The sequence below is a fragment of the Pteropus alecto genome, unplaced genomic scaffold (genome assembly GCF_000325575.1).
Source record: "Pteropus alecto unplaced genomic scaffold, ASM32557v1 scaffold131, whole genome shotgun sequence".
Taxonomy (NCBI): domain Eukaryota; kingdom Metazoa; phylum Chordata; class Mammalia; order Chiroptera; family Pteropodidae; genus Pteropus; species Pteropus alecto.
In genome coordinates, this window is record NW_006434709.1 from 3014201 (window position 1) to 3023485 (window position 9285).

Here is a 9285-nt window from a genome sequence, read left to right on the forward strand (position 1 = left end):
CTCCTGAGTTGCCCACAAGGAGCTTCTCAAAGTGTCTCCAAGGACAAGACATATTGTCCATTGACCCCAGAATGGGCAGATCAGGCAAATGTGTTGGTTCAAGCACCAGGCAGCACTGGGCAATTCTTCCACCAGGGGGCTGCTGAAAAATGAGCACCCTCACAGGGGTCTGTTTTCCCCGACGACTTGCTGCTTCACTGTGGAAATGTGACTCGGCACCACACCTCTCAGCACCTGCTGTTTCTACTTCCTATAGCCTTAAGAAGATAAATTAGAAGCTTTAATTTTGCCTTATAAGGTAGCGTGGGGCAATTCTACTGTAAGATGAGGATATGACTCAAGGAGGCCTGCAAGGGGCCGTGAGAGGTTTCTGTACAAGCACAATGTCAGATGTTCACACACACACACACACACACACACACACACACAGTGCCATGGCTTCATCATTTGGAAAAGAGGACATATTCCTTCAGCCATCACACACACACACAGGACTATAGCTCTTCGTCATCTTCTGTAAATTCTTTTCCTCTAAATTCACAGAAGCTGGATTCATAACTGCAAGAATGGGGGTTAGGAGTTTTTATTCGTTCTACCTAGGAAGCAGGCCTATGTAAATTGTGCCTCTAAAGGAAAACATCAGATCGAAGAACCCATTAAGGGGCAGGGGCAGGAAAAACATCGAAACCTTAGCTAACTTGGTGAAGAGAATCGGAAATTATGTTAAATTTTAAAAAGATTTAACCACATAGTAAACATTTCTTAAGCTAGCATTGTGAGTCTACATCTTAAAAAAACAAAAACAAAAACAAAAACTTATTTAAGAGGTAGCCATAAAAACGAAAACATCCTCACTCGATTCTTCTCTTATCTATAACCCAACCCTACACCCCAAGTAAATGCAAGTAGAACCTTAAGCAAGGGGGATAAAATATAGAGAATTGAATTGAAAATGTCTTTCTCTTTCTCTCTCTTGGGCCCCAGTTTACCCTGCAACAGTAGGTGCTGAATAATCTGAGTGAATTGGGGAAGGTCTGGCCCCTGGAGAAGGACAGGAGGTTTGGAGCTATTAGGGCGGTTTGGGGAGGGCCAAACCCAAATGCTTCTCCTTAGTTTCCCTTTCATGCCACTGAGGGTGGCCTATGGATATTTTTGCTGTCTGTGGCCTAACACCTCGACTTGTGTTCTTAATCAAGGGTCAAGGACCAAACATCTCAGACACTCTGGACAATTGCTGAATGCCTCACCCATCTCCAAGCTCCTGACATATATCTTCACTTCATACCATATATCCAACTTATCCACTCAACATTTAATAATCTCCTTATAAAGAAGGCCCACTTTTTCTCCTTGCCACTGCCCCCGCTCGCCCCTAATGTAACTCTTTCTTGTCAGTGAAGGGCTCAAGGTTTGCCACCCAAAAACATGCCTTTTGGAGAAATTGATTATTTTAAGCTGGTTATTCTTAAGAAACAAAAGATTCAGGAAAAATCTTTGATATTCCCTGTAACTGCCTAAAAGAATTTAGATAGAGCCCTACTCTAAGAAGAGAGTTATCATCATATGTAACTATGGTTTAATATGAGCTATGTGTGATAGACAGGGAGGAACCTAGCAAAGCCGGTTTGGTCAAGGCCTGTTTTGCATTGTTTGGCCCAGGAAACATTTATTTACCAAACGTTCACTTTTCCATCTTCGTGTGAATTGCCTTCCTCCTTTTTGAAGTCCAAACCACTATCCTTCGTTCTCATTAGCTCAAGGTGGCATATAAGCATCAACTGCCTGATTTGTCCTTGGGTCTCATTTTTTTATGGAACCCCAGATACACACAGGTAATAAATTTGGCTATTTTTCCTATCAATCTATCTCATGTCAATTTGATTATTATACCAGCTTGAAGAACTTGGAAGGGTAAAAAGAAAATTATTTGTTCTGCTCCTACATTAGTATGACATTGCTTTGCCCCTGTCCCCTATACCCACCCCACAGGACTCTCAAGTTACCTGATAGCCAAGCTTTGTCCCAAGTTAGTGCCTTGGTTTTGGAAAGTGCTGTTCAAGGCCCTTCACAATTACCTATTTACTGTGCGTGACCTATAGACTCATTACCAAGTGGAGCAGTTTATAAGATAGTAGACATACATTCACAGTAGACCACTAGCTATTTCCTTGTTATCATATAAGTGTTTCGTTAATCTCAGCAGAATTTATTTATGTCATCTCCTTGTGCTCACTAGCCATATCCTCTCCTTACGCAGCATAAGTAGTTGTAGGAGACAATTATTGTTCCAAATATTGATTACCCCTCCTTGAGAGGGAGGGACACATTTTATCTCCCTCCCCATTGACATCAGACTTGCCTGTGTGACTTGTTTTGGCCATCGAATGTGAACAAAAGTGGAATGTGTCACTTCCTGGGTAAAAGTTTAAGGAGCCAGAATTTGCTCTACCATATTCCCTTTCTTTCTGCCAGAAGCAATGGCAATGTTCCACATAGAGGCTACTCTGCCTCCCTGAGTCCCAGACTGAAGATGACAAGGAGTAAATCTGCAACTGACATATAATGGACATGTACTATGAACAAGAAGTACACTTCTGTTATTGTCAGCTTTGGGGGTTGTTTATTACCGTAGCATGATGTGCAGGTGGAAACACTACACCCCAACTCCTTGTGTTTCCATAAAGGGGGAGGGCAGGTATTCTATTCTTCAGGAAGAAAATAATGTGGTAAAAATACTTCCAGTTGCTCCATTCTTCCTAGAAGAAGAGATGTACCTCATTGATCTGTGGTGTGGAGAGGGAGGTGGCATAGGGAGCTCTCTCCTTCCAGTCTCCCATCAGGATCTGTCTGTCTGCAGAGAGCTGGCATCTTCTGCAAGTCGCTGTGGGGTAAGCTCCCAGAGGCAGGCCTTGTGGAGATGTGGGGGAGGAGGTGCCAGTGAGTTGGTTGATAAAATAGTAAGAAGTCCATGTGGGCAAACACCTAAACCAATCCAACTTTTATTAGTGATAAAAATGATATTTTGTTCTCCATATATCTGCCCCTGTGTCTAACTAAGTCTCTTGTCTAAACTTGGAAACAAGAGTGTTAGTTATTTGCCCATTAAGTCTCCAAAACACAGCGTCTATGTGGTCCAACTCCATTCCCCTAGCTTATCATATAGCATCAGTGACATCCCCCAAGGTATTCCTAGGGGACCTGTGAGTCATCCAGAAAGACTAACTGGCACAGCCTGGTAAGCCAAAGATGGTATAAGAAAGATGTTACTGTTCTGGTCACAGGAGAGAAGAACCTGCTATGTACAGGGTCAGAGGGCTGCTGTTTGTGATGCATTAAAACTCTGAAGTCATCATGTATCCAACTTTCCATGCCATTCCTCAGCAAACTGCTTCGGCGATCCAAAACAGAGACTCAGAATATGATTGAAGAGGTACTGAACAGCGCCTCTGGTCTACACCTCTTTGACCAGGTCCATTCACTTAGAAAACCCATTTGAGTCATCTGCCTCACTCAGCTCTAACATTTCTCTCCTCTGAGGAACTAGCCCAGGAGGACTGATGATGGGGATAGGCCATGGCACCCTCAGCCCAAGCCACTAAAGCTTTTGGTTTAGCTTGCTCTATCAGGAGAGGACATGGCTTTCAGTAGAACATTAAATATGTATTTCATGTTGAAAAATGAGAATTAGATTATGTGACTTGTTGAAGGCCACGCAGCTACTGTTTCTGTGCCTTCTTTCAAAGTAAATATCTCTTCTCTCAGGCCCTCTCATCAGTCAGAGTTAGGGAATATATGTATGCATATACATACATACATTCACACATACTTAGAATAGATCAAGACATAGATATAGATGTACGTGTGCCACATTTTATATACAGGTAATTTATCAATTTATCATTTATATCAATCTATGTCTGTATGTATTAAAAAAACATAATTCACACTAATACCTACAATTTAAATTTAACACCACAGGGTTCGTTTTAGTTTCCCACTTTCCTTATTTGTAACTCTCTTCTCTGACAGTAAGAAACCCGGCTTTCATTATCATTAAATATTTACTTATCTAATCAATAAACCTGCAAGTGATCAATCCCCCATAGCCTGCAGCACTCCGTCCCCCGTGTGGACACCCCCCTCATCCCACTCAGGCTCTGGCTACTATGCTTCCTACTCTCACCCCACCCTACCCAGCATAGATGTTTACTACATTATGCCCACCTAATGGATTTAGGAAGAAATTGTCACTAAGTTGTTTAAGAAGGGACAGAAAAGACTAGCAAGAGGGTAATTTATTTTTTTGCAAGATAAAGGAGAGGAAAGCACCTCCACTATATCACTGTATTCGTTGAATGACCTTAATGTGAGTATTTGAACTGGCTTCGATTTTGAAAAGAATAAATCTGGAAATAATATCCTGAAAGTTTTATACCAAAAGGTGTCCCCAAGTAATCTTTGTTCGAATAACAACCTCAACGAGCTGTGATGACCTAAGCCAGAAATGACAAAAGCAACTTGTGAATAAAGAAAGACCCTGTGAAAATTTCTTTGTGGTTTGTCCTTCAGAGGAAGAGGGTGGGGGTGTGGGTGAGGAGTGTGCTGAACCAGGAGTCAGCCCTGGGTTCTAATTTTAGCGGCACAACTCATGCAAGGAGAACCAGGAGACAGATTCTTAACCAGCTGAGTATCAGTCTTCTTAGTAAAACCTGATATTCTCCAGGTCCTCATACAGTCAGCGCAGCATCCCCACAGCTCTCTGTGCATCTATAATATTGCCTCCTCTCCTTCCCCGAGGGCAAAGACCAGGCTTTACTGATCACCCCCACTGTGCCCAGCCTTTGTGGGTAAGTGAGCACAGTACTGAACAGCCCGGGCTGGCCGGCGGCCCGCTTTAGAAGCACCCACTGTGAGGACAGTTGAGAGCTCCCTTCCAGTTTGCACTGCGGAGAAGTCCTGCTTATTAGGACAGCTGGTGCCCTGGAGGGACTTACATCCACCCCACCCTGGCCCTCCTCGGAAAAAGCCCTGATTCCCCGATAAGCAGAGGAAGTGACTGCCGCAGGAATTTGATCTGTGATAACCTGTTCCGCCACTCTTGGTGGATTGTGCAGTGCGTCTGCAATGTGCGGCCGCTTGTCCCACGAGGCAGCAGCCGTCACAGCCTCTGAGGAATGTGTGTCCAATATTTGGTGCTGAAAAGCTGGAAGGAGAAGCAGAGCCCAGGACGTGTCAGGGCGGATGAGTCCCCTGATGGAAAGGGCGTGATCCTCATGTGGACAGCAAGTGAGGGCCAGTCCGTGGAGAAGAATGTAGAGAGGATTAGGAAGTCTTGCTTTTCTGTACCTAATTAAAGGAAATATAAAATCTATGCTTTTAACATTTCGTATCTGTTTCCCTTTCATCTTTCAACCTGGACTCTCCGAAAGCTGAGTTTTAAATGAGCTGGAAGTTATCAGCGCCTGGTGCTCATAAAGTTCAAGAACTTTATGAAGAGTGTCCTCCCTTTGGAGATGAAGAGATTGTCTATCATTTTAATCTGTAAGACAGCAAAGGATCCCAGATTTTTCAGTTTGTGGGGGTGAGGGGAGGTGAGGAGGGAGCAAATTTTCAGAAGTAAAGAACCAAGTGATTGACACATTCCTAGAGGAAGAAGGGAAAACCTTCACTGTTCAAAACACCCTGACAGGTAGCCCACCCATTCATTAGGGTCATTTGTTAGTGGAAAGAGCCCTGGATTAAGTGAGTGAATTGTCTGCCCCAGCTTTGTCCTTTCTGTCCAGAGAAAGGAAGACACACTCCTGAGCCTCGCATTCTCCACCAGTACAATAAATATCCTGCTCTTAGGCAACTCCAATATGAAGGTGCTGTGTAAAAGGCCAAGGCAACAAATGGGCGAGAAGCACTGGTAACTTCTCTTAAAGCATACGTGTTCCCTGGACGGTTAAACCTATTGTTATTCACTTCTTAGTGTTAATTGTATTAGCAGACAGCATTCTCCTAATCCTCAACTATAATTAGCAGTGGAAAAAAGAGAACTTTGTTTCAGAACAGGCTTCTATTCCCATAGCACAAGTTGATGGGGAGAAGGGTTTTAGTGCTGGGCGGTTGCGGGGATGGTAGAGAGGGGATCAGCTACGGGATGCCAGCTTGCAATGGTGCAAATGCTCTGGACTCATAGAGAGTTGGGTTCGGATCCCGATTTTGTTAGAGACCAAGTCATCTGGGAAAAGTCATTACATATCTTTAGGCCTAAATGTTCACATCTATGATATAATGATGGGGAACTTCAATAGATGATCTGCGGGCACTGATATTCTTGGATTCTGTGGTTTTAGTTGTGATAGTAGAATACACCTTAGAAAACAAACTACTGTCTAGTATCGGAAATGTTATCTTGAATTAGTACTTAAAAAAGAATTAGGAATGATAATTCAGGCCCTGAACTAAGAACAGATAATTAGTGTCATTTGTAGAATCCCCAGTATAAAGCCAGTGGTTGGCATAGTAGGTGTTTATGTTTTATGTTTATACAATGCAAGCCTTCATTTTAATTCAAGGAACAAGTGTTGCGGAGACGGTTTGGAAGAAGAGTCGGAGTCTGGAAATGTGTAACTTACATGGATAAAGGAGAGGAGGATGGACAATACTGGCCACCTAACCCCTATCTCCATGGCCTTTTATTAAGTTTCACAACGATGCTGGCTTTGTAATTTAGTAATAGTTACTATTAGGTTAGTAGATACAAGCTACAGCCAACTCCCAGATTCAGCCTCAAAGCCACTTCCGTGTTCTCAGCTACTTCCTCTCAAGTATCTTTTTCTTATCCTCTTAAGTATCTTTTTCTAGTCCCTAGAGCAAGAAGTCTCAGAATCGGTCAGGCGTATGCGCCCTCCCTGCAATGTGTTCTTGTGTGCAAGTTCACGTCTTCTTCCATTGTTCTTGTTGCTCCAAGCACCAGACATCCTGCCAGGAACATTCTGTACCGCAGGTGTCTCTTACAACAAACAAATCAACTTTTCCACTTATACCACTATGTTATTATTTTATATAGTCTGCTTATCAGAGATTTTTCATTTATTTATTTTTTTTAGGTATAAAAAAGTATATAAATAGTTAAAAAAAAGGAAATAAGCTAAATATTTAATAATAAGAGATTGGCTATTCAAATTTAGATATATACAAATAAATGATGTGTTATTCAGTCATTAAATAAAGATCGCATAAATGTACATTGGTATAAAAGATATTCTAGTTATATTGTTAAGTTTGAAACAGTAGTTTACTAAGCAGCTCTCACAGCATGGAAAAAAGTCTAGAACACTTACACATCAAGGTCTGCAAGATACATGTTTCTTCCTTTCCTTTTTTTTTTTTTTTTAAGCTTAATTGACATTTAACTCACATGTCATATAACTCACCCATTTTAAGTCTGTAATTCAATGACTTGTAGTATATTCAAAGTTGTGCAACCATCACCACAGTCAATTTTAGAATTTTTTTTTACCGTGAAATGAAACCTCACACTCCTTAACCGTCACACCTGAGTCTCCCACCTCTAATTTCCTTGACCCACTAATTAATTATTTTGTCTCTATAGATTTGCAAACATTCTCCTGATTTATGTTTTAAATTCACATGTATATGTATTGTTTGCTTTTTTTCAGTGGAACTTGTGGGAAAGTATATCCAATGATCATGCGACAAAACAATGATCACTTAACTGTTTGTTCTGGAGCAAAACTAGCAACCAAAGTTGCCTCCGTTATTATGGGTGATTTTAGACTTGGCAGTAATGCTGCTTAGTGTGCGGGATGAGGTGTGCAGATCCCAGGCTTCCTTTGACTTCTTAGGATGCTCTTATCCCTGGCCAGAGAGAGAACTTTTAACATCCAGCTCCTTTTATTCCTGATCTGGGATTTCTTTTCATTTTTTGAAGAAGGGAAGAGGTATGACCAAAGCCCTTACCCTTAACACCAATTTCCATGCTATGGTTCGCACAGCCTTTTTTTCATCAAGAATCACTGGTTTGAAGTGAAATGTTTTCTGTGTGATAGATCTAGTTCCCAAACTCAACTAGGTCAACTCAAGTCATACATATTTGCTATTCATATTTTTGAAATGATTATGCTACTAGATCTCAGGTATCAGAAAGAAAGTTTTATAAGCAAGGGAAATAGAGTGATTTTTAAAGAAGTAGTTGCCTATTTCCTAAAGTTCATATATTTCATATATCTGAATTCATTGCTCTAATATTTATTAATCATCTATGCAGAGAGCTCCTAATAAAGTGTTCAGCTATGCAAAGAAGCATAATCCTGACTTAAATAAACTTTTAATTTGTAAGCCTGCACCTCCAGTCTTTGGACACCATGCTCCTTTCTTTATTTTCACTATTAAGGAGATCAGTCTCCTTACCTTCAAAGGCAACTAACATAAGTCCATCTAGAAAACAATGTACGTGAATTTGAGCCATATGTAGTTACCAATATTCTACCATCTTTGGTGTACAAAAAAGGCAATTTCAAATGGCTCAATATAGTAGAAAAACTTGCATTAAATCATGACAGTGAATGTTTAAGATGTACTGAGTTGAGCTTAAAATATTTTATAGACATTATCTCATTTAGTCTCACGACAGCCTTATGATATATGTAGTACTTAGATCTCCATTTTTTAGATGAGAAAACAGTATCAGAAAGATTCATAATCAACTCAAGTTCGAATGGTCAATAAACAATCGTATGGTATGCTACACAAAAAGATCTGTGTGAAATGAAAAAGACTATGTTCTTAAATATTGTATTAAGAAAACATTAAAGGAATTGGAGAGAAAGTAATGGCTATGAAGAGATTCTTATCCAAGTGTCTAGCATATAGTGTGTGCTGAATGAAGTTAGAGAGTAGAAACAAGAATGATTAATGCTAATAAAGAAGCTAAAATATGGAATAATTCCCACATCTTACTTTTTTATTTCAAAAGGTACAGAATAATCTCCCCTAAAGCTGTATCAAGAGCTCCATTGAGTTCTGTCCTTGTCTGTTTTTTGTTTTTTTTTCCCAGAGGTTCTGAAAAACGGAGCCTTTACTCAATTCCCCTTTAGTTAGTAATCTGATCACTACCAAGAATGTTGAACAGGAATCTTGTTTTCACACTAAATTCTTCTCTTCCCAATGGAGCCTCAAACACTCCCAGTATCTAACCATAAACTGGTTAAGAGATGAGATATATACTCAGGAAAATTGAATGGTTATATGAAACGTCAGTAGAAGAGGTATATAAAC